The sequence below is a fragment of the Artibeus jamaicensis genome, unplaced genomic scaffold (genome assembly GCF_021234435.1).
Source record: "Artibeus jamaicensis isolate MK-2021 breed Jamaican fruit bat unplaced genomic scaffold, CSHL_Jam_final contig_332, whole genome shotgun sequence".
Classification (NCBI taxonomy): Eukaryota; Metazoa; Chordata; class Mammalia; order Chiroptera; family Phyllostomidae; genus Artibeus; species Artibeus jamaicensis.
Window position 1 is genome coordinate 16,725,542 of NW_026521788.1, and position 26,845 is coordinate 16,752,386.

General features: G+C 38.3%; 2 pseudogenes; both read right to left on the reverse strand.

Annotated features, from left to right (window-relative positions):
• Positions 1-19,778: 19,778 nt before the first annotated feature.
• Positions 19,779-21,077, reverse strand: LOC119059137 (keratin, type I cytoskeletal 18-like; annotated as a pseudogene).
• Positions 21,078-23,933: 2,856 nt separating this feature from the next.
• LOC119059128 (40S ribosomal protein S14-like) lies at positions 23,934-24,429 on the reverse strand (annotated as a pseudogene).
• Between the last annotated feature and the right edge of the window lie 2,416 nt (positions 24,430-26,845).

Consider the following 26,845-nt stretch of genomic DNA (forward strand, 5'->3'; position numbering starts at 1 on the left):
GCACAGCCTGGTGTGCTTTGGTGGAAACTCCAGAGTTCCTTCCTTTGAACTTTGGAATAACTTCTGACATTAAAAAAAAAAAAAAGATCCAACATAATTTTGTGTTTTCTTTTGTCATGCAGGCTAGGTTCCTAAACCACAGTTTAGCAATTTAGGTTATGTGGTTTCTTTATCTGCAAATAATCACAATTTCTGCTGTATTAGTTTCTTAGCATGGAGTTTGGAATTGAAAAAAGTCTATGAGTTGATTGTTTGGCTGTTTCTCTTCTGGAAAACTCACAGTAAATTTGTATTCTATGTTTTTAAACATCACAAAATGGAAAGTACAAGTCATAAGGTTGTTCATAACAACAATGATGCTATCTTTTTAGAGGACAAAATGGACATTATCTATTTCTACCTAGAAGTCACCCTAAAACTTAACATAATAACCATGTATTATCTTTCACAGTTTCTCTGCGTTAGGAATTCTAGAGCAGTTTGGACAGGTCGTTCTGGCCTGCGGTTTCTCATGAGCTTGTAGTCAGAGGTCAGCAGAAGCCTTGTAAAGGCTTAACTGAGGCTTGAGTAGCCACGTCCAAGAGGGCTCACTCACATAGCTGACAAGGTGGTGGTAATTGTTAGTGGGAAATCTCTGTTCTTTTTCACATGAGCTCTCCAAAGCCAGTTGGTGTTCTCAGAATATGTCAAGTGACTTCCCCCAGAGTGAGCAATCCAAGAGAACAAAGTGAAGCTGCAATCTCATTATGACCTAGCCTTAGAAGTCACCCGTCATCAACTCTTAATAATTACCATCACCCTTCACCCCTGATTCAGTGTGGAAGGAGACTACACAAAGACATAAATAAGAGGAGGTGAGAATCACTGAGGGTCGTCATGGAGGAGTAGTCAGCTAGTGTGTGAATTCCAGTCATTTAAATTATCATGAATCAAACATGCAGTAAGAGAAGTCTGACAGCTCTCTTCACCTTCCTCCAGGGCAGGAGATATGCCATGACAGCTAAGAGAGATTCAGTATAAAAAATCCAAACTCTCCTGGACATTTAAACAGCACTCAAAGCCTCAATCAGAAATGGGTGAGTGGTCCATCTGGTTGCCTCCTCCAACTTCTGAAACCATTTTCGACCCTCAGAATCCCAAGCCAAGTGTTAAATTTGTTGTGTTGTTTACTTACTTAGTTGCATTAACATTTATTTTTTAAGTATATACCTTTAAATTAATTTGAGAGAAAGAGAGAAACATTGAGTTGTTTTTCCACCCACCTGAACAGGGATCTAACAGCAACCTCAGTGTACTGGAACCACACTGTAAGGAACTGAGTTATCCAGCTGGGGCAAGTCGTTGTAATGTTTACAGGCAAGTAGATACAGCCCTGGCTGGCTTAAGTTGTTTAGAGCATCATCGCACACACCAAAAGGCTGTGGATTCAATTTCTGTTTGGGGCACATACCTACACTGCATGTGGGTTTGTCCCTGGTCCGGTGGGTACAGGAGGCAACTCTCCATGTTTTTCTCTCTATCAAAAATCAATAAACATGAAAGAAAGAAAAGAAGAAGCAAAGTAGGAAGGAAGGAAAGGAAGAAAAGTAGGCACAGCCAGCAATGGGGAAGATCAAATGTGGTATCTACACTTCAGGCTCTCAGGCGCGAGGAGCTCTTCCTTCCCCCTAATATCTCAACTCTACCAGAGCCATCATTCCATGACTACACCTTTTGTAAAAGGATTTGAGTGGGTGCTGAGAAGTCTAAGCATACGATTTTCCACCTTCCAACTCTAAACTCCAGTTGGATGGCTAATAGGTATCTTCAATATATCATGTCTAAATTAGAATTCTTAATATACACCCCTGTAATACTCAAAGCCTGTTCTTCTCAATCTTGATAAATGTTATCACCAACACCAGCCAATCAGCAGCTCAAGTAAATGCCTTAAATAACATCTTGATTCCTCCTATTCTTCAACCCTTAAGTCTAATTCATTAGTACATTTTATTATTCTCCTCCAAAATCTATCTCAAATTCTTCCACTCTTTTCTATCTCTATCACCCTTATCACCACCATCACCACCACAACCCTAAACTAAGTCACCGCCATCTATTGAATGAAGCAAGAGTCTTTTCACAGGGTATCATTTTTTTTTACACTTAGAGTTCTCTTTTTTCCGTTTTCCATTCAACAAACAGTGTGGGGTCCCAGGAAATCAGAAGGCAGCCCCATGTCACTGAATACCTGGGATGTGAATATTAGAGAGAGACCACCTCCTTTCCCATTTTAACCAAAGATACCTCAAGGGAGCACCACCAACATCTTCATCATCTTTTCCCTTGTACTCTCATTTAGACCTGAAAATGGGCATGTACACTCATTCTGTTTAGACAGGATCACTGTAATGCAAATCTGTGAGCTTAGAACATTGAAGCAGATTTACTCACAGTTTACACATTACAATAGTCATCACAACTTTTTGTTGCCCTACAATTAACAGTATGTGGTGAGAAGACATGCATGGATAGATTTTGTAGGCCATCAACCTTTTCAACAAGCCAACCTTAAACCCCAAGGTGATAGAAACCAGTGCTAGAATAAGGTTGAAGAGGAGGGTGAGAGTCAGTCTATAGCACGTTAAGTAAAAAAACAAAGGCAAGTTCTGAGTGTGTATGACAAATAAAGAAACCCCATGAAAATGATGATAGATGTAGATCTTTAGTCAAACATAAATGGCCTGTTCCTTTTAATATAGATTTAGGGCCATCTCAGTTTTTGCTTATTGTTCTTGGGGGGTACAGGACCAGAAGTTAGCTTGACCAAGACAAAAGTCATATGAATAATGAAAAACTCACTATGTTCACCTTACAGAGGAAATGACATATATAGTAACTGAGAGGGGAAACTAAAAGCATCTAGTGAAATACAAATTTCTTGGGCCTTTCTTATTTCACTATCTATCTGGAGTTCAAAAACATATCAATGGTTGAATAATTTGTACAGAGATTGTGTACACAATTAGAAATATTTTTCTTATAACTAAAAATATGAGAAATATTCTTTAAAATGAAAAAGTTTGACATCAGTACCAGCTCTTTTGACTATATTCATAATGAAACTTTCATCAGGTGGAATAAATTTAAACTAAATTCACACTAAATGATTCATAAGATTGCCCTTACATTTTCCCCTCCAAATTTTGAATTTCCCACCTTGAGTATTAAAAGAAGCCATTAAAGTTGTTACCAAAGACTAATCCAAATAAGAGTATGATTCAGGGTTGGTGAAAATACTTTTTTTTCCTGCTTGTGTGCTCTGTCTGTATTTATTCACTGTCCTAGGTTAAAATTGTAGTGTAGTTTACTTTTTAAATAGCCTTAAATGTTCATGTAAAATTCATAATAAAATGAAGAGATGATTATTTACCATAAGCTAGTCATGACGCCAATCCCTAAAGCTAAATCAACATCACAGATTTTCAGTCCTAGTTTCAAACACTGTGAATATTATCTACAACTACTTCCAGCTGTTTTATAGAATAAGATTTCCCAAATATTTTGATTTCACTTTAATCTTGGAACTCTTTAAAACATTTTTTGAAGGAGAGAGTGTTCGATTCAAATAAATAATATTATTTGAACCTGTAAATATATTTGGATATCATAGAACCATGCAATGAAGGGGAAGTATCCCCATTTACTGTTCTTTGGCTTTAGTTGATAAAGTTGGAAAATTGAAAAGAAGGCCCAAAGAATCAGAAGGCTAGGTTTCTTTCAGCCCTGGTTCTGTTGCTTTCCCACTGGGTGCCCCATTTATATTATAAGACACTGACCACCTGTGACCTTTATTTTGTCTTTTCAAAGCAGAATACTGTGACAAAACAGAAGGAATGAACGTGACAGCACACTGTCCTGTCAAAATATAAGACATCTTAATCTTTTTATGTAAGGATGGACATTTGGAGATAGATGCTACCTATTAAATAAAATATAGCACTAGATTTTTAAGAACAAATGCATACTTGAAAATATCTTCTCAGTCTTTAAATCTTTTTTTAAAAGATGTTTTCTTATTTGTTTTTAGAGAGGGGGTAAGGCAAGGAGAAAGAGGGGGAGAGAAACATCAAGGTGTGGTTGCCTCTCGCACACCCCATACTGGGGACCTGGCCTGCAACCCAGGCATGTGCCCCCACTGGAATTGAATCTGTGACCCTTTGGTTCACAGACCTGCTCTCAGTCTACTGAGCTACACCAGCCAGGGCTCAGTCTTTACATCTTAAGTCAAGCATTAATGAATGAATGAACTCTGAAAAATTATAGAAGGAAAACATGATTCAAAAATTCAAGAAAAAGAAACATCTTAGGACTGATTAATTAGAGAATATAATAAAATTTCTATAATAAATAAGGGCAATTCATTGGACATTGAAATTGATTCTTCAAACAGAAATTAAAGAAGTGTCTGAGCATTCCATAAACTGGTACATCTTGGAATGTTTTAATCAATAAAAGGAAACTGACAATGATGTGTTGTATATTGGCCTGATTTTTTTGAGCTTTGGAATTACTTTTATATTTTGATTAGTATGTAGCTTATGAGTGGGACAGTCTTAAAACACCATGAGTGCTTTCCTCATTTAATGCAGGTGATGAATCACCTTGGCTTGATATGAATAAAAAGAGATCTCCACTGCATGGCCGGATAGCCACTGCTACCAGTTTTTGTTTTGCCTGTTTACTTTCGCTGTCTGTAGCTTTTGCTCTACCCCCTGCAACACCATGCCTGTTGACACCAAAGACAAACATATAAGAATACCAACACCAACATCAAACATATAGGAATAAGCCATACGTTTTCAGATTGGTCCAAGCCAGGTTTTCACTTCTCCCACTCAATACTTTCCTCTCATTCCAGTACTGTTTCACACGTGCATGATATGTGTTTACAGGTGTGGTTGATGATGACAGACAACCTAAACTGATAAAGATCATCAAAGTATCCACATTCCCGGCCTTGTATCTACATGATTATTGCTGAATAAATATACATTCTTTTGTTTTAAGTTACAATAAAATGTTTAATGTATGCATCTTTTAAAACTGTGACCCTTTACTTTAAATGCATTTTTTATTTTAAACTGAGCAACGACCAGTCCTGATTGTGTCAAAAAAAAAAAAAAAAAAGGCTGCCATGTGCTTCCCCAGAGGGCAGATCTACACATCTCTATTAATCATAGAGACAGATAGGTGCTGGCTCAGTATAGGTAGGAACTTCCAATGATTAGGACTGTCTAAAAAATACTTTGTTAGTTGATAGTCCTACACTTCGGAGGTTTTCATTAGAGGCCGATAAATATTTGTTATGGGGTTGACTCATCCACACACCCATTCACTGATCTAATCATAAAAATGTATTGAGCACCAACTGCATGCTTAATATACATCTGATACAAAGGAGGAGGATTTCACGGTGCGATCTGCAAGGAGGTGCCAACTCATGGAGCTTAGTCTAGAAGACTCAAGTTCAGATGGTGGAGGGGATGGAGCAAAGAAGGAGCTGAACACAACAGCCTGATTTTCTAATCAGAGTATAAAATTCCAGCTAGGAGCATATTAGAAGTACAGAATTTCATGCCCCACTTTAATAAAAATCTATATTTAACAAGATCCCAGGGTGATCCTGTGTTTGAAAAACACCGTTCTAGGTTTGTTTTTAACCCTGAGATTATCCTTCTGTGACAATAATGAAAGATCCTGGAAGAGTAAGTGGCTTTATGAGGATTAGAGCCCTGGGGTGACTTTCCTGTATGGGACCCAGTTTTCTGGGTGTCGCCTTAGTGTAGACCTAAGCTTCCAGATCAGTCTGGAGAATTCTTACATTCAAATGTCTTTTTCCTAGCTTGCTCTGTTGGCAACCTCTACGCTACACCTCCATTCCCCTTCACTAGGGCAGCGTGTGCCTGACTTGGGGATTTCCACAAACAATCCAAGACTGAGTGAAGCCAGCAAGAAAACTGATTTACACCTGAGTCATTCCAATGTTGATACCTCTCTGATATTTCATACTTATTGTAGGAAACATGGATTTTTCTTAATAAAAGTTAAAATCAAATACATGCACATACACTACACGTACATCAGATTGTATTAGTTTATGCTTAAACATGCCGTTCTCAAGCCTCGGGCCACTGTCTTCCTGGTCCTGCATGCTGGTCATCTGTCCTTCTGTTGGTTACTAGAGCTTTTTTCTGCATTAGGATCCTTGAATATGTGATTTTCTCTACATAGATAACTCTTTCCCTGGCATTCAATGGGACTGTCTCCTCATCACTGAGGTCTCTGCTCAGGCTGCACATTCTCAGTGAGGACTTTCCTGATCACCTCATCTAAAGCATGTCCCTTTGTTATTCCCTCTGAAGTCCCATGATTACTTTCCTCACTGTGCTTCTCTAAGGATCTCTGTGATTTTATTAGGTTTTGACTTGTTTATTGTCCTGTTCTCCCATTTGTGAGGGCAAAGACCCTGTCCTATTTTCCATAGCACGGTGCCTCTCTCATAATAGGCTCACAGGAAATACCTGGTCAGTGAATTTGTGAATGTAGTAAAGTCGTTTTTTTTTTATTTGAAAGTTCCATTAGCCTCAGTGAAGTTATAGCCAATTATTACCATTTGCAGAAAAGTTTCACACACATGAAATAGAATATTTTCTAACTTTGATTGTAAAAGTAGGGTAATTAAGGAAAATAAAGATGATACATTTTCTTTTTTAGGCCTAGAATGTCTGTCTGTTTTGTCAGCTGTAACCTTGATATTACTATAGGTTTGTTGTAGTGTAGTCTTTTCCATAAGTAAAATGACATCATTTTAGTACATTCCCCCGCCTTTTAAATCTCTGACAGTGCTATTAATTAAACACAAAGCCTGTGAAGTAAGCCTAGAGTCACCTTGTCCTTCGCTGGCTTCCTGATTGGAAACTTCACCTTTGGCCCATGACCACATTCATTTGGCAAAAAGTCAGTTTATTTGATGGGTAAGGAGGACATCAACATGTCCCTTTTCTTGGCTAAATTAATTCCCCTCCTCAGAAATACAGTATAAATTGAACCACATGTCAAATAAACCTGCAAATACTGTTTCTTCTAATTCTCCAAATGCTACCTAGCTTACGTGAGAAATAGAGAGAGCAACAATGGGGAGACTAGCAACAAATCTAAGCTCAGTGAATTGGTCAGCCCGGTTCTTCACTTGGACGGCAGAGCTCATCCTTTTTCCCTTTCCGTTCACTAAGTTACAGGTTTTTTGAGGATAAAAATATTGTCTTCTTGTTTTTGCAGTTATGCACACATCTATGTTGACTGTTTGACTCATTTTTAGTATTACTAACTATGCATTATAAAGTGGTTTGGACTTTACTGAAGGATGTTTCACATAATATAGACTCCAATAGAAGTAAACATCATTTTCGTATTTAAACTCCTACATGCTTCACTGAGCAACACTGAGTAGGGCATCATAGTTGTAACTGATATATTTTTGTGTGCATACTATGTACTAGACATTATTGTATATAATTCACATATATTATCTTACTTAATATTCTATCATAGCATGCCAGGCATTTAAATATATGTGGAAGAACTAATGTAGCAAATGGTCCATTGTAAAAAACTTTATTGTTTACTTATTTGTTTTCCAGATTTAATGAGATGTGGTTAACATATAACATTGTATGAGTTTAAAGTGTACAATGTGATGGTTTGTTTTTTTTTATGATCCTTCTCCTTCCCCCCTCCCCTGTTAACTCTTCCCTCCTCTCTTCTGGTTACTGTCAGTTTCTTCTTTATTTCAATGTCTCTGGTTATATTTGCTTGCTTGTTTGTTTTGTTGATTAGGTTCCACTTATAGGTGAGATCATATGGTATTTGTGCCTCACCACCTGGCTCATTTCATTTGGCATAATGCTCTCCATTCCATCCATGCTGTCCAAAAGGTAGGAGTTCCTTCTTTCTTTTTGCTGTGTAGTATTCCATGGTGTAAATGTACCATGGTTTTTTTTATCCATTCATTTACTGATAGGCACTTAGGTTGCTTCCAGTTCTTGGCTATTGTACATTGTGATGCTATGAACATTAGGTGCATAGGTTCTTTTGAATTGGTGTTTCAGGATTCTTAGGTTATAATCCCAGCAGTGGAATTGCTGGGTCAAGAGGCAGTTCCATTTTCAGTTTTCTGAGGAAATTCCATACTGTTTTCCACAGTGGCTGCATCAGTCTGCATTCCTACCAACAGTGCACCAGGGTTCCCTTTTCTCCCCAGCCTTGTCAACACTTGTTTGTTGATTTGGTTATGATGGCCATTTTAACTGGTGAGAAGTGGTATCTCATTGTGATTTTAATTTGCATCTCTCTGATAGCTAGCAATACTGAGCATCTTTTCATGTGTCTCTAGATCCCCTATAAGTCCTCCTTGGAGAAGTGTCTCAGGTCCTTTGCCCATTTTTTAATTGGATTGTTTGTCTTCCTGGAGTGGAATCATGTGAGTCTTTATATATTAAAGTGGAGTCTTTATATATTTTGGAGATCAAACCCTAGTCCGAGGTATCACTTGCAAATATATTTTCCCATACAGTTGGTTCCCTATTCATTTTGCTGATGTTTTCTTTAGCCATACAGAAGCTTTTCATTTTGACGAGATCCCATTTGTTTATTCTTTCCTTTATGTCCTCTGCTCTAGGGGACATATTGGTGAAGATATTGCCGTGTGGAATGTCTTGAGATTTCTCTCCCTATGTTTATAGTGTACTATATGATGATTTGATACTCATATATTTTGGGATATCTTCACCACAGTAAGGTTAGTTAACATATCCTTTACCTCACATAATTTCCATTTTGTTTTTATTATAGTGAGAACATTAAAGCTCTGCTTTCATAGCAGCTGTCAAGTACATAATACAGTATCACTAACTACAGTCCCACGACATACATTAGACAACCAGAACTTTCTCATTTTATAACTAGAAGTTTGCATCCTCTGACTAATACCTCCCCATTTCCCCATTCCCTGGCCCCTTGCAGTCACCCTTCTATTCTGTTTCTCAGTTCGATGTTTTTTGATTCCACACATGAGTGAAATTACACAGTTTTGTGTTTCTTTGAGTTATTTCACTTTCCATAATGCCCTCAAGGTTCATCTGTGTTATGGTAAATGACAAGATTTCTTTATTTTTTATGGCTGAATAACATTCTACTGTATTATTGCAGTACATTTGCCCATTGATAACATGATGTTTCCATGGCTATTGTGAAATAAAAATGAGAATGCTGATACCTTTTCAAAATAACAATTTCATCTTCTTTGGGTATATAGCCAGAAGTAGGATTGCTGGATCTTGTGGTAGTTCTATTTTTGCTTTTCTGAAGAACCTCCATATGTTTTCTGTATTTACATCCCTGCCAACAGTGCCCCAGGGCTCCCTGCTCTCCACATCCTGTCAGCACTTGTTATCTCTTCTCTTAGGCTCTGACTGTGTTCGTGAGATTCCAGAGTCCATGGTCTTGACAAACACCCTATAAAATGCCTCTGATGCTTACTTAAGTTTCTAATCATTGATTGTTGATTCTTTTATTTTTTTAATATATGTTTTATTGATTATGCCATTACAGTTGTTCTATTCCCCCCTTCATTCCCTTCCACCTGCATACCCCTCCCCCACCATCCCCCCTTTAGTTTATGACCACGTGTCTCAAGTTCTTTAGATTATATTTCCCTTGTTATTCTTGCCCTCCCCCCTATCTATTTTCTACCGACTGTCTATGCTACTTATTTTCTGTACCTTCTCCCCACTTCTCCTTCTCCCACTCCCCTGTTGCTAACCCTCCATGTGATCTTCATTTCTATGGTTCTGCTCCTGATCTAGCTGTCCTCTTAGTTTGCTTTTGTTTTAGGTGTGGTTTTTAATAACTGTGAGTTTGCTATCCTTTCACTGTTCATCTTTTTTATCTTCTTTTTCTTAGGTAAGTCCCTTTAACAGTTCATATAATAAGGGCTTGGTGATGATGAACTCCTTGAATTTGATCTTACCTGAGAAGCACTTTATCTGTCCTTCCATTCTAAATGAAAGCTTTGCTGGATAGAGCAATCTTGGTTGTAGGTCTTTGGTTTTCATGACTTGGAATACTTCTTTCCAGCCCCTTCTTGCCTGTAAGGTCTCTTTTGAGAAATCCACTGACAGTCTGATGGGGACTCCTTTGTAGGTGACTGTCCCCTTATCTCTTGCTGCTTCTAGGATTCTCTTCTTCATTTTAATCTTGGCTAATGTAATGATGATGTGCCTTGGTGTGTTCCTTCTTGGGTCCAACTTCTTTGGGACTCTCTGAGCTTCCTGGATTTCCTGGAAGTCTATTTCCTTTGCCAGATTGGGGAAATTCTCCTTTATTATTTGTTCAAATAAGTTTTCCACTTGTTGTCTTCCTCTTCCCCTTCTGGTACCCCTATAATTCAGATGTTGGAGCATTTAAATATGTCCTGGAGGTTCCTTAGCCTCTCCTCATTTTTTTGAATTCTTATTCTTCATGTTTTTCTGTTTGTTCATTTTTTTCTTCCTTCTGGTTCACTCCCTTGATTTGAGTCCCAGTTTCCTTTCCATCACTATTGGTTTCCTATGCATTTCCCTTCATTTCAATTAGTTTAGCCTTTATGTGTTCCTCTAATTTGTGACTAAAATCAACCAGTTCTGTGAGCATCCTGATCACTAGTGTTTTGAACTGTGCATCTGATAGGTTGGCAATTTCTTGTTTGCTTAGATTTATGGGCTCTGGGTCTCTGAGTTGTTCTTGAACCATGTTTTTGTCTGTTCGTGCCTGGTACATATGAGGAGCAGAGCCTTAGGTGTTCACCAGGGCAGGGCCACCCAGGTGGCTGGGTTGTGATGCTATATGTGGGGGCGAAGTCAGAGAGGGACAATGGTGATCCCCTTTGCTGCTTCCCGCCACTGGGGCCTGCGAGGTCTGTCTCATTGCTCGCCCAGCTCCTTTGTGGAGGAGGAGCCTGGTTTATCTGTGCGTGAATGTGTGACCACGTTCAGCCTGCCGCCTTGCACCCTCAGTGGGTTTGCCCACTACTCCGCACCTGAGATCCGCCCACGGCTGCCTGCAGGCCTGGGTTTCATGCCTGGGTTGGTCCGGTGGATCTTTCCTGCCTGACCCTGCTCTCCTGCTGGCTCTGCCCCTCTTACCGGTCTGGCTGGATGGTTCATTGTCAGACTTCAGTATAGTTCAATTTTCTGTGGTTTGACTGCATTTTTGTTGCTAAAACTTTGTTGTTTTTAAACTTGGTCATGCGAGAAGGTACAATGTTTTCACCTATGCCTCCATCTTGGTGGAAGTCTGAGTGTTGTTTCTTTTAGTATTCCCCAAATGTAAAATTAGGTAAAAAAATAAAGTCAAGGAAATATTTGAAAGAACATTAGGATGAGAATCTGGAGACATGGGTCCTAACCAGCACCTATCATAAGTGAGATGGCCCTTGGCAAGTTATTTACCTTCTACCCCTGATGAGGTATTTGGATGGAAAATTCTATGATTCCATTTCAAGGCTCTTACAAACAACTTGATTAAAAAATGGAAAGGTCATCTGTGGCTTATCTATACACATAGTATATTTTTTTACTTCTTACAAGTACTATGTAGATGCTATCTTTGCTTACTATTTGTAATTTTCTAAAACATTAACTTCAGGGAATAATGACTTAGAATAAATGATCACAAAAGAGTGACAGTATATCTGTCAGTCTTTATTGCTTCTATCAATTATTAATAATTAGTATTATTAAAAGTGAAACAGCTAATCTAGATTGGGAGTTTTTAACCTGAGTGCACATTAGAAACATCAGCACAGGGATGGGGCGGTGGGAGTAGTCTTGAAAATAATACAATCTTAGAACCTCCACAGGCCAATTATATAATAGAATCTCTGGGTAGGGCCTGGGCATCAATATTTTCAAAATGTCCCCATCTTGTGATTTTAATGTGTAGCTGGGATTTCCAACAGCTGGTCTCAGTTAGATCAATGATTTTCAACCAGTGTGCTGCAAGAAATTTTGAAACATGCAATACTTGACTGTTTAGTCAGGGGCACTGACCTCTTTCCCCTTAGATTGTCAAATTTATAAAATGACAACAGCCAATACAACAATAGACATCAGTGTGAATGAATCAAAATTATACTTATTTTTGTCAGATTGGCAAAAAATGTAATACATTTTTTGGTGTTCTGCAGAATTTTTATTTATTTATTTATTTAATCCTCACCTGAGGGTGTAGTTATTGATTTTAGAGAGAGAGGGAGGGGGACAGAAAGAGAAACATTGATTTGGTTACCCCAATGGGGGATTGATCCCACAACCTAGGTATGCACCGTGACCAGGAATTGAACCCCCAACCTTCTGGTGTACGGAACAATGTTCTAACCAACTGAGCCACCTGTCCAGGGCGCTATGTCGTGGAATTTTAGTAATTAGTTTAAGGATGTCATGAGATGAAAAATGTTGAAAAATCACTGGAATAGATCATTGTTTTTTGCACTAATGTTTCTGATCATTGCTTAACAGCTTTTTTATGAGCCAACTACTTCAGTAATACAGAGGCCTAATGAACCATCAATTGTTAATCCCATACCAATATTTCCTTACTCTATTAGTATGATTTAGGCTCATAGGATGTTTTTATCAGCAACCTCATGTCAATCATTATGGTTCATTTTCATCTTTGAGTACTTAATAATTAAAGAGGTACAACAGTTCCCTAGCTTAGAACTTGATATTTTTTAATGTGGAAGATGATCATCTTGCTATCTGAAAAAAAAATGTTGTGAATTGGCAATCTGAGTTTTGAAGTTTCTTTTTGAGTTTTATAAGTTGGCTCATTTTGAATCTCTATTTAAAAAATAAATTCATGATTTCACTATATTTTTCTCCCAAATTCTTCAATAATTCTTTTTAAATTATTTAATAACTATTATTATTTTTTTGTAGAGAGAGTGAGAATAAGGGAGTGAGAAAGAGAGGGAGAGAAACATTAATATGAGAGAGAAACATTGCTTGGTTGCCTCTTGTACACGTCCCAGCAGGGGACCTAACCTACAACCCAAGCCTATGCCCTGACCGGGAATCAAAATGACGACCTTTTGCTTTATGGGACAATGCTCAACCGACTGAGCCACACCAGTCAGAGCTCAAATTCTTCAATAATTCTTAAGTCATCAGTTATTTCCACAGAGAAATGTTCCCTGAGGTTTTCATTAATTCATTTCCAGAGAGTGCAGTAGTAAAACTTGAATTTTTATTTACAGATACTGAAAATGTCTTATCATTAAAGGACTCTGAAAGTTGTGGTGAAAGACATCCACTTCAAGGTCAGGACACAAAGGACACTCAGCTCATTGGACGGCTGATTAAAGGAATTATTGCAAATTCACAGTCAAAATATTGAAACAGACTTGGTTGATATTTATTTATTTACTTATTTAGCTGCTGATTTTCATGTGCTAGAGGAAAGGAGGTTATTATATAATGCACAGATGAACTTGCAGTTCATTGCACCAATATATTTGAAAGGCTTATTTAGGACCCTCCCTGGGGCTCAAGAAGGCCCACTGTCTAGTCAGACAGCAGAGCCACTGGCCCTGGGCCACTGCCGTGGACCAAACTTGGGATGACCTAGTGAAGTCTCTTTTTTCCAGGGAAGGGGTGACAGGGAAATGACACCCCTAATCCTTCCTCCAGGTGTGAGCCGCCTGCCAGAGCACATGGAGAGCCCTCTCAGTGGGAGCCATGGCACTGAAGCATGGCACAATGTCCTTTATATATCCACCTATGCAACTCAAGGCCAGGACTGAGTCTGAGGAATGAAAAGAAAAGACAGGGGTACCCAATGTTACAAAAGGTCTGTCTGCTTGTTTGTCACCCCTGACATCTTATTTGTAATCCTACTGTGGACAATAGGCTTAAATGTAAATCAAAACATCTCTTCCTTAGAGAATGAAGATCTTATGTTCTAGAGGTTTTTTTTTTGCCTGTGTTGAAAGCTGGTTCCTGGATTTCAAAGTGCTCCTGTGAGAGGCAGCAAAAGAAAAGACTCCTCCTAGTTCAGGATGCTGCTGAGAAGGAGCACTTATGTAACCCCGTGGTCTTATTCACAGACACTTTTATTCTCCACTTGAATCTGAAGTAGGCTCTGATTATAAAACTGATCCAAAACTAAGCAAACCTTCTAGATATCTACCAGAAAAATTTGAAAATATTTATTCCAAAGATACGCGCACCCCCTTTACTCATTGCAACATTATTCTCAATGGCGAAGGCAAGGAAAGAACTGAAGTGTCCCTCAACAGACGACTGGATAAAGAAGATTTGGCGTATACATACAATGGAATACTCCTCAGCCATAGCAACGTGAGTGGGAAATGCTGCCATTCACAACAGCATGGATGAATCCTGAGAATATCATGCTGAGCCAAATAAGTCAGACAGAAAAAAATCAAGAGCCATATGATTTTATTCATATGTGGGATATAAAACTGAAGGCTACAAATAAAAAACCAAGACAAACTAATAACTCATAGACAGACAATAGTATGGTGGTTACTAGAGGGAGGGAGGCTGGAGGAGGTGATAAAGGATAAAGATCACTGGTTGGTATGGCTCAGTTGGTTGCAGCATTGTCCCATAAACACAAAGGTTGCAGGTTCGATCCCCAGTCAGAGCACATACCTAGGTTGCAGGTTTTATCTCCAACTGGGTGCTTACAAGAGGAAATCAATTGTTTCTCACATTGATGTTTCTCTCCCCTCTGTCTTCCTCCCTTCTCCTCTCTCTAGAATCAATGGGCAGGTCCCTGGATGAGAATAAAAAGTAAATAAATAAATAAATAAATAAATAAATAAATATTTAAAAGGATAAAGTGAGGTCAAATATATGGTGACAGAAAGAGATTTGACTTTGGATGATAAACATACAATGTAATGTACAGATGATGTATCATAGATTGGTACACTTAAAACCTATATAACTTTATTAACCAATGTTACCCAAATAAATTTAATTTTTAAAAAATTAAAAAAGAAACAGGGTGGCGAAAACCACCGGTAGAACTGCAAGGGTACTTTTGTTAAAAGAGAAATGCCTTTACTGAGGGTCAACGGGTGCCCGGGTGGGGGAGGGTGTGTAGGAGGCCCCACACTGAAAAGTGTAATGACAACAGGCACTGCTGATGGTGTTGAACTGCTAATGATGAATTTACTTATTGTAACACTTACAAACATTGCACTGAGTCTATATGCACATGTTAGCCTACCTGCGACTGGTAAGATGGTGTAATTACATTTTCATATTCAGAGGGACCTAAACTGATTTTTTAATGTTTATAAAAATCCTGTGCTGTATTCCTAATCAAAAGATTTTACATATACTGTTCACTGAATTATGAAACAAATAATATTTGTTTCATACATCAGATTTATTTTATATTTTGTTTTTTAACAACCTGTACTTTCCTTGGTTTTTAGAAGCACGCACATGCATTCTTTACACACTTTTAAAGAGATAATAAAGGCCAATGTATTTTTTAAATGACTTCTTTTTAATCTGATTTCTCAGGGTTTCTGAAGAGCTTTCTTTTTAAAAATGCACTTAAAAATTTGCATACTTTCTCCTTCACAATTGTATTCCTTCTATCAAGAAAAATGTCACAAATATCTTTTTTACACTAGTAGTACTTTGGCTCACAGCTTGTATGTAATAAGCTCACAATAAATATTTATTGATTGATTGATTTTATGTTACATGTGGGACACAATCTATATTAATGAGTTTTCACACTCCCAGACCACATCAAACTTACTGAAAGGAGCAATTTTCCTTCTGTCTTTGTTTCTTTACTTATCATTCATTCTGCATTTGCTGAAATGTATCCTCATCAGTTGACTGAAAAGGCCTTTGATGAGGTCACTAGTGGCTTTCTATTTGAAAAGCCTAGTGGTTACTTTTCAATCAATATTCTTCTGGATGCTTCCATGCTATTTTCTACTTCTCTGCTCCTTTTCAGCATCCCTTATAGATTTCTCTTCCTCTGAAGACCCTTAAATATGGTGCTCATCTTAGTGACCCTTCTCTCTTATTTCCCCTTCCTTAGGGATCTCATTCTACTTGCAGGATGAGATCTACTTCATTGTTATTACATGCTGGTCAGCCTTACACTGACCTGTCCAGACAGGAGCTTTTCCTGAGCTTTGGTCCATATTTCCAGGCATCTGCCAAACATTTCTACCTGGATATCCCAAAGGCATCACAAATTCCACATATAAAAATTAAATTCCTCATCCTAGCCCTACAATTCCCACCCCACCACATGACTCCTCCTTTTTACCCCCTTTATCATGACTTAGTGATCTCACCCATTTGCCACCATCAGTTGCACCAGACAAAGAGCTTGGAACTATTTGCAGAGGTGGCCTCTGCTAATAGCTGTGAGAGAATAAATTCCTGATTTTCTCTGCCTGGTGACAGTCATCCCTCAGCAGTCAACTGAAGCACCATCTTCTTTTTGAGGCCTTCATCATTCCCCATAAAACAGAGTTAAATAACTCTAATGTCTGCATACCCTCTATGCATTTACTTACATTTGCTATAACACAAAATCATGTTGTATTATGATTGATTATATACATCCATTTCCTTTGCTGGACTCTAAACTCCTACAAGATCATAACAATAAGAAAAAAGAACAACTAATTAGTTAGCATTGTTGGATACTAGTAAGCCAACTCATTATTTTGAAAATTGGTAATAAAAAGAAAGAAGTAAGCATTTATCCTGTCTACTCAATGAACTGTACTTCTGGAGAACTGTATAGCAAATGAGGCAAATTTTTTTATTTTGGCTAATAAATGAAGACAGACTAATAGAATTATAATATCATCATTATATAATCCTTAATGAATAAACAAGGCTAGACATTGAGCACCCAAATCTGCTAACATGGTCAAATGAGAGATAAACAGATATTAGTTTCTCCTGATGAAAACACATACTATCTATTAAATACTCTGCCAAAGGCAACCAAATTTGAATCTTTTTAAACCTGTTAGATTCAGTTATGAATTTAAAACTGACAAACAGAAGACTGTGTTAAACAATACCACCAGTTCACAATCAGCAAAATCCAATCTGTGTCTCTAGGACAAATGACCTAGTTCTTAAAACAAATAGTTTACGAATAAAATTTTAAAACAGAGATGGAAGGAAAGCCTAAAAAATTTTTAAAAGAACTAAGAAACATGTAGTCAATCATAAAGAGTGAACTTTATTTGGATTTTGATTCACACAAACTTAAAAATTAGTATATTTATGAGACTGGGAATGTTGAACACTGATCAAATATATATACTTGATGGTATTAAATAACACCAAATGTTTTAGGTATGATAATGGTATTGTCATTACTTTTTTAAAGAACTTTTAAATTTATCTTTAGAGGGGAAGGGAAGGAGAGAGGGAGAGAAATATCAATGTATGGTTGCCTCTCCTGCATCTCCTGCCGGGAACTGACCTGCAACCCAGGCATGTGCCCTGACTGGGAATCGAACTGCAATCCTTTGGTTTGCAGCCCTGAGTTCAATCCACTGAGCTACACCAGCCAGGGCTGCCATTATTTTTAAAAATACATCTTTTATTTTATTTTTAAAAGATTTTATTTAATTAATTTTAGAAAGAGGGGAAGAGAGGAGAGAAACATGGGTTGGTTACCTCTTATATGTGCCCCAACCAGGGATAAGCCTGTAACCCAGGCATGTGCCCTGACTGGAAGTGGAACCAGTGATGTTTTGCTTTTCAGCATGACACCCAATCAATTGAGCCACACCAATCAGAGCTTTGAGACTTCTTTTAAAGATACATACTGAAACATTGCAGATGAAATGGTATATCTTGAATGGGCTTCAAAATTACACAGGAGGAAAAAATTCAATGGGATATAGTTGAAATAAGATAGACTACGTGTTTAAGATTCTTGAAACTGAGTGATGGGTCAAAGGATTCATTGAAATGTATAGTAATACAAAAAAATTTTTTTAGGAGTCTAAGTCTTTGATTCCTAGTGCAGAGCTCTTTCAGCACTCCATTAAATTGGTCATGGGAAAAAGAAAGCAAAATTCTAGAATTTCCTACATTTTTTTTAAATTGAAAAGTGTTCCCAAACCAAGGAAAAAAGGCAGTGGTTAAAATCGTCAGCTCTTGGCGTTCATGAACTCTGATTTCTCATCTGACCTTGCCAAGAGAATCTCATGTGATATTTGACAAGATTAGATTATTTTGTCTTGTTTTGTCACTTTCGAAAAGTGGCCAGAGGTCAAGGTCCACATATGACTTATGGGCTTCCACCATTTGTGTTAAGATGGTGCATAAAATGAGTTTATTTTAGGAAAAAAAATCAACTTTTAAATAACTATTAGTACAGTGTATTACATGACCTTCACAGAGGGGAAAAAAGATGTTTTATATGAAAGGCTGTTACTGAGCAAAGCTTTTTAAGTAACAATATTATTGGCTCAATATAGTAGGATTATTTTTCCTTCTAACATAACATCTCATGGTTGGGGTTCTCTACAACTATTCTTTTTTCTTTTCATGGTTTTCATTTTTGCTTGTTATTTGACATAGATGATGTTAATAGTTAATATTTTTATACTGGTTCTAATCTATGGTTTACATTAACTTCTTGTATAAAGGGCTGACCTTCCTTAGATTTCAAGATGTTTTTCAAAGCCAATATCCATAGCAATGTTTGCAAACAAATGAAAAATTATCATTTGATATTGAATCATATATATATATATATATATATATATATATATATATATATATTTTTTTTTTTTTTGTCTATGTTGCCCCAGAAATAAATGAGGGGGCATCAATTGTTTTCAACTCCAGGCATCTAGTTGAGGGTACTTTGTCAGCCAAGGAAGCTGAAGGTCATCCTAGAATTCCCAGTTGCTTATGTAACAACTAGATAATATCCTTCTGTGCAGTGGTCCTCTCTCCATGCTAATCCTCTCCAGAGTATTTGGACAGAAGTGTTTTCTCAGCCACAAACCTGTGCCTACCCTAATTTTCTTTCTCATATCTGTAAATAATTTTGTCCAAGATATACTTATTCATCTGTTTCATATACAGATAGTCTCCCTTAGTGTAAGCTTCAAAATGTTGCCATGGCTATTGGAAACATTTTTTTAATAAAGAAAAAAGTATATGCAGGGTAATTACAGAGCTATTGCATATTCTATAAAGGGAAGAGAAAGAAAGGGGGGATACAGTTAAAAGCAAAATGGATGCACCAGAAACTTGAAACTTCCACAATTCACAGAAATTACTGATGACTCATGAGTTGAAATCCTTGCTCTAGAATACTGAAAGGGTATAGTAATATCTAAACAAAATGCAGTCCATAAATTTTGTATTGAAAAAAATGTAAAAGGAGCACAATGACGATATGCATGTATGTATGTGAAGGAGATATTTCAGAAATGTTCAAAACTAGCTGCTATTGGTCAATAGATATTCTGTTGGGTCTGCCATAAGTGTTCAGAGAGATACAGTATTAGAATGGATCTGGGACATAGTGTTAGAAGTTCATAAATAAGATTTGTAATTCACAGCCCAAACATTTTTTTTTTCAATGAACTCTGAACTTTTTATTGGCCTCCTGCCCTGCCAAGGGATGCCCCACTTCTGCCGCCTTTAATGCCTCAAAACGTTGGTGTCCTTGCCCTCAGGCACCACTCTGCCATCCACAATCCTGTGGGTTGTGGTCCTTTGGATGGTTTGCAAAAAGTAGGTCTTGTCCAGGGGGTCAACAAGATTGAAGTCCTCCCCTTCTTCCAGTAGGCTGTGGTAGGTGGCAATCTCAGCCTCCAGCTTGACCTTGATGTTCAGCAGGGCCTCATACTCCTGGGCCTGGCACTGCCTCTGTGCCCAGGTCTGGACCAGCTCTGACTCCAGGGGCAGCAGGATCCCACTGAGTTATTCCACCTGCAGGGCATAGCGCGTCTCTACCTCCCTCAGGCTGTTCTCCAAACTGGCCTTCAGGTTTCTCATTGAGCCCAGGTCAGCCTCAAAGGACTGGACCCTCCATCTCAGCTCTGTGAGTGGCATCTCAGCAGCAGTGGTCCGAGAGGTGACCCTGTGGTGCTCTCCTCAGTCTGATGCCACCAGTACTTGTCTAGCTCCTCTCGGTTCTGCCAAGCCAGCTCATCATACTGGGCTCAGATGTCTGCCATGATTTTGTTGAGGTACTGAGATTTGGGGGCACCCAACTCCACGGTCAACCCAGAGTTAGCAGTCTGGTTTTGTAGAGTATTTATTTCCTCCTCATGGTTCTTTTCCAAGAAGAGCAACTCTTCCTTGAGAGCCTTGATCTCCATCTCCTGCTGCAGCCAAGTGATATTGGTGTCATCAATGACCTTTTGGAGCTCATTGATGTCATTCTCCACACAATGGCTGCCCAGCAACTCATGGCCAGCTGCATCTCATACCCGACTCTGAAGCCATCAGCAGCAAGATAGGCATTGTCAGTCTGCAGAGTGATGCATCATTGTCCACAGAATTTGCAAAGATCTGAGCCCTCAGGTCTTCTATGGTCTTGAAATAATGCCCCCAGTCTCTGACCTGGGGTCCCTTCTTCTCTAGGTATTCCCTTATTTTAGTCTCCAGTCTCCAATTACCAGCCTCCAGTCTTCTCTCCCTCTCCACAGAGGAGGCCAGGCAGTCATTCAGGCACTGCATAGTCTCCTTCTTGCTCTGGATGCCCCTGTGACTGCCAGACCCCCTCTGCTGGGCCATCCCTGTAGCCAGGTCCTTGGATTCCCAGCTGCCCTTCATGCTGGTGGAGTGGGACACTAAGATCTAGGAGTCTGAGCCCCTGGTGCCTGAATAGATGCTGGCTGTGCTGCTAGTTAGCAGGATCTTGTGGCTGGGTGACTGCTGGGAGCCCAGGGTCTGGTAGCTTGTGGAGAAGCTGGAGTGTATGCTGAAGCTCATGTTGTTCAGAGAGGAAGGCGAGAAGCCAAGTCTCAGATTGAAGCTGCCTAAGCATTCTTTATGTTGTTCTCTATTATATAATCTTTTCAAAAATGGGTTCATAAGGCATATTAAAGAAACAAAGGCTTAGCTATCCTCCAAATGGTAGGATGGATTTGCTTAACTTAGTCATTTGAACTTTTAATAATTGTTTTTTATTCACATACTACCAGAGAGTCCTGTATTTCTATAAATTGTATTGAGAATCTTAGCTATACGAATAACAACACTCAAATACTGCCGTTTTCAATAATATATTTGATGACCTATGCAATAAAACATGCTTAAACAATTTAGGAAGTTGTATGATTTTTAACCAAAATAGAACCAGATTATGGATTATTAGTCATTGTGTGGCAGAAATTGGCTAGATGTTCACCAATTCCATTTCTTCTTCCTGGATACACAACAGGACCCAATCCTGCTTGCAGTTTGGTGGGTGTTATCTGACTAGGTTCTGGCCACTGGAATGTGGAGTATGTCACTTCCAGACTTGTCTATAAAACATCCTGAGTGATCCTCCTTGCTCTCTCCCTTTTCTTACTGGCTGAGTGATGACCAAGCAGAGAAGCCCATGGAGGCACAAGGGGATCGCAGAGCATAGTACAGAAATAGCCCAGATATCTGAGTCACTGTCTGGAGAGCAGCCTCCAAGGAGAGCTGCCCAGACTGTATTGGGTAGGGAGGTAAGAAAGAAAGAAATGTTTTAACTAAGTATCTTCTTACCCTGTATATGTATATCAAATCATCATATCATTGCACTTTAAATATCGTACAATTTTATTACTAAGTTATACCTCAATAAAACTAAAAGAAAACAAAGTAAAAAATGAAAAAAATATTGTTAAGACACTCAGCTCTGGGAGGGTACATATTAATAGCTGCTAATATTGATTACCATGAAGAATAACATTATTTGCAGGTATTTGTTTTGCCACTCCTTCATTTACTAACAGCCACTGTGCTCGGTGTCTTGTCTCTGTTTCCTACGTCATGATCTGAATTTCTTACCCACTCCTAGAACTCTGACGCTGATCCCGGCCCCTATATCACATAGGCCAAGACGTTTTGTACTTCCAAGGAGAGCTCAAAATTTTCAACCCAAGATTCACAGTTGCATTGTGTTCAGATATCAGAATTTCCTCTCAATATTTCAGAGCAAGAAATTTTCATCCGTGTTTCACCATTAACCTTAGGCTGTGGAAGTTTCTTAATTTTCTGATGTGTCCACTTTGCCTTCATTACTTTCTCTCGTAAAGTGTATAAATAACTCTATTTTATAGTTACCTGGTATGTATTTTTTTCCTCTATTTTAAAAAAGTTTCTATATTGGGAAAAACCCAGTCCTCTTTCTGTCCTTCTCCTTTATTCTCATACTATGGCCACACTTTGAACACTTTGACAACAAATGTAAGGGGTTTTTCCTGCACTAAGCAATTCTGCAACACCAACCGGGTATCCTATCATTCAACTCAGTTCTGACACCATCCACCTGGACATAGGGTGCTGTCCCACAGGCTAAGGGCTCAGTCTCACCCGGCTGCCCCAGTCCTCCAGATGCGCATCACAAGTCCAGACTGTCACCTGCACTCGGACCAACTGGCTCTAAGCTGGAGGTTCCCATGACCTCCAACTTATAGTGTCACAATATTATCAGTGAGATAGTTACTTATAATGCTATTATAATACCTTATAATAAAATTAAAGTTATTTTAAAGAAATGAACACACATATATAGTTTACGAAAGAATTATATTAAGTCCACTTAGGATGCAAAACATGATACATTAAAAATGCCCATTGTATAAAATAAATGTAGAATGGCAATTCACTTATGAAAGCTACTTATGTGAGCTGAAAAGCCTAAGATATACATCATCATAATCTGAGACTTTTTTTTGTAACATTATAATCACCTCATTCTTTTCTAGAAAAATGCTACATAACACTATCTCTTTTCACTATAAAAAATATGGGTATAGTAATTTTGCCTTGAGTAGAGTTATAACTCATGTAATGTTACAACTTGGAGGAAAAACCATAGCAGAAATCAAAATTAGAAGTAAATAATGTTTAAAAGTTCATGTCAATTCTATAGTTAGAAATGTGAAATAACAACTGAGAATACATTGTCTCATAAGATCAAAGGGCTGTAGAAATAACGATGACCAATATGTTGTGACACTTATTGCCTAAAAGTGTGGTTACATACATTACCTAATTCGTTTCTCACTAAAACCTCTTCGAGGCTAGAACATTATTACTATCCCTGTGTCATGGACAAAGTTCCTGAAACCTGAGAAGTTTTACCTATGTATTTTCTACCTCAGCTAAAAGAACCTCCCCCTTAGGAATCAGAGTTTTTCTGGTTCTTGAATTGATTCTTTCCTTCAATACTGCACACTGGATTCAGAGTCATGAGGCCTGCTCTCATCCCAGGCTCCGTTAGCTGGGTTATGTATGAGCTCGCTGTCTCTCATTTGCTGAGATGAGGACAGCGGTATGTGTAGGTCAAGGCAGTTGTTCCTAAACTGCAGTGTGTGTCAGAATCCTTTGGAGGGCTTGGTTTTTGTTTGTTTGTTTTAATAGAGATGTAATGGACATATAACATTGTGTAAGTTTAAGGTTACGACATGTTGATCTGATCACTGGAGTGTTTGTTAAAGCACAGATTGTTGAGTCCTAGCCCCACAGTTTCTGAATCAGTAGGTCTAGGGTATAGGGCTAGAGTGGGGTCTGAGAGTGTGTATTTCTTTTTTTTTTTAGTTGACACAAAGGCAATTTATTAACAGAAAACCATAATTTGAAGACTCCTGTTCACAGACGGTGACCACAGTGACCTCTCTGCCTGTGGGTGCTATCGGAGGGTATGGGGGTGACATCCTCTATCCATCCAATCTTCATTCCCAAGCAGACAAGTGCTCTGACAGCTGACTAGGTCCCTGGTCCGGGCCCTTGGCCCGATTGCCTCCTGTGGCCCAGTGCTTGATGCAGAGAGCAGGGATACGCAGGTCCTTGCACCCCTGGGCCACGTCCTGGGCAGCCAACACAGCAGCATATGGAGAGCACTCATCTCTGTCAGCCTTCACCTTCATCCCACCAGTCACACAGAGGATGATTTCTTTGCCAGAAAGATCAGTGACATGGACAAAAGTGTCATTGAAGGAAGGATGCAGACACCAAATACACTTTCTCCTTCAGCCACCTGCGGTCTAAGACTGAGGACCTGTTCTTCTTTCTTTTCCTTCCCCTTGTGAGGTGCTGTTTCTGCTTGTTGGGTCCAGACTCCACCCCCTGAAAGCAGAACGTGCATCTCTAGCAAGTTCTCCGGCCATGCTGCTGCTGCTGCTGGCAGAGACCACTGTCTGAGAACTGCCGGGTGGGATCTGTTAACCGTCACTCTACCAAGAGTCGGTTATATTTATTTACCCGCGGCATTCTATTTGTCACTTAGATTGTTAATTGTTTATATATGTGTGCATGTGTATGTATATAATATGTGGACATATTTTTATATATATATAATATGTGGACATATTATATATATATAGATATATATACATATATATATATATATATATATATATATATATATGTATGTATATATTTGAGGTATTTTCTGAGAGTATTTTTTGTTATTTTTAACTTTAGGTTTTCCCCAAATTATTTGTCTTTGCTCTGTTGTGTCCTTGTGTTGGAATTACAACTTAATAACTCTCATATGAAAATTATTTGGGATGATCATTCTGGGTAAGACTAGTGTTTAGAGTTAGCATTGTTTATTAAATAAGTGTCTGCTAAAGACCAACTTTCACTGTCTGAAAATAATGTCTGAGTTGCCACTCAAAATTGCACCTTGTGTCCTCTCAGGACTGCTGTTCACCAGTTTTTATATTATAAAGAGTGAGAGGTGAAGCATTATTGTTATGGAAACAAAAAAACAAATAAAGCCAAGTGACTGAAGTACGGTATGTGCTGTTTATTTGTTCCTCTCCTTTTCTCCAGCTACCCTTGGAACTTGAAAGTAATTGCACAATCTTCCCATGCTAGGAGAAATCCCAGTATCTGGGTCACAGGAACACAGAGTCTCCAAGAGAAGCAGACCCAGGAAGGGCCACGTAAGGGAACTAAGATTGGTAAAGCACCTTATCCGTGCCTGGCTCTGTACTGAGTTAGGAGGGAGTAATGGTGACTAAGGCCCAGCCCATAAGGAACTGATCATTTAGACAAGTAATTAGAAAATTATGATACCTGTGTGATAAACAGTATGACGCCTTCTGCCTACGAATCCCATGGTTCAAAATAGAACTTACTTTTGTTTCTCTTAAGTGCACCTCGCTCAAGCTTCAAGAGAGAATCTCATCCTAACAAGTTAAAAATAGCCATTTTTTTATCCATACAATTTATTAATTTTTGTATCTTTCAAGATTACCTTTTACAGACTAAAGGTAATCTTTTTATATTTTTAAATATGGAAATAAACAATAGCTGCTGTTGGTAATCCTAAAGGGTGTTACCTGGGCTTCACCAACCAGGTCTAAAGTCTTCAGATTGAGGTTTTTGTGCTCTGGGGAGAGATGAAATTCACTGTCGGGGGTTCAGGGGTCAGCCGCAGGCTAAATGTCTGCAGACCCAGGCCTCCGAACACTTCAGATTTAGATCAAGGACTAGAAACTCCTGATGCGTAGCCTTTTACTTTGAAAAAGAGTTAGGAGAGAACATCCTGACCCTTAGGGATTTCTACAGGCTTTTTATTGACAATGGATCCACTTACTAGCTGATATGCCTTCTTTATTTCTAATTATGGAGACCATTTAGCTATTTGAACTTTCTGTTAGTTTAGTTTTACAATGACATGTTTTTGGTTTAGCTTCATTCTCTCATAGGGCTTTGGTTTGAAATATCCCGGAAATGGAATTTCATGTCTTGTAGCTCCCTAATTTAGAATTGTCCTTTCATTTCTTACAGTGATTTTTAGCATGACACATTAATAAAAGTTGTCTCATTTATTTCCTCTCCTTGTTTCTCTTTTTTCATCTGAGTTACTCTCCCTATCTCTTGCATAAAGAGCCAAATAATGTCCCACAAGAACCATATTATTTGGACAAATTAAAATAATAATGTTAGGACAATATGGTATTTATTTCTAGACTTTTTTTTAGACTTTCTGTATTAAAAATAATACCTTGGACCCTGACTGGGTGGCTCAGTGAGTTAGAGTGTCCTCCTGATACGTCAAGGTTGAAGGTTCAATCCCTGGTCATGACACATACAAGAATCAACCAATGAATGCAAAATAAGTGGAACAACAAATAGATATAACTGTTTTTCTCTCTCTCTCCTTCCCTCTCTCTTTAAAGACAGTTTTTAAAAATTACCACAGATTTATGTTGTTTCAGATATTTATCTTCCTATTATTCTCAGGAGGGAGACACATTTATTACAATCTCAGTTTCATACATGGAAAATGAGTGATTTGTCTGCAGTTTCAGAGTTAGTGAGTAGCAGAGGTGAGCCAGTCTCATTTCTCTAGGATTCTCATCCTAGATGGTGTTCTTCGTAGTAGATTCTATAGCTGTTTTTGCAAGAATATGATTTATAACATGATAATGGCCATTTAAAAGAAGCATTGGTTATAAACTAGGTTTTATTCTTTACTGAAGCTTTGTATAGGTTTTCTCTAATAATTTCAAACGGATTTTGCTTTATTTTTAGGTTTGTTTAGAAAA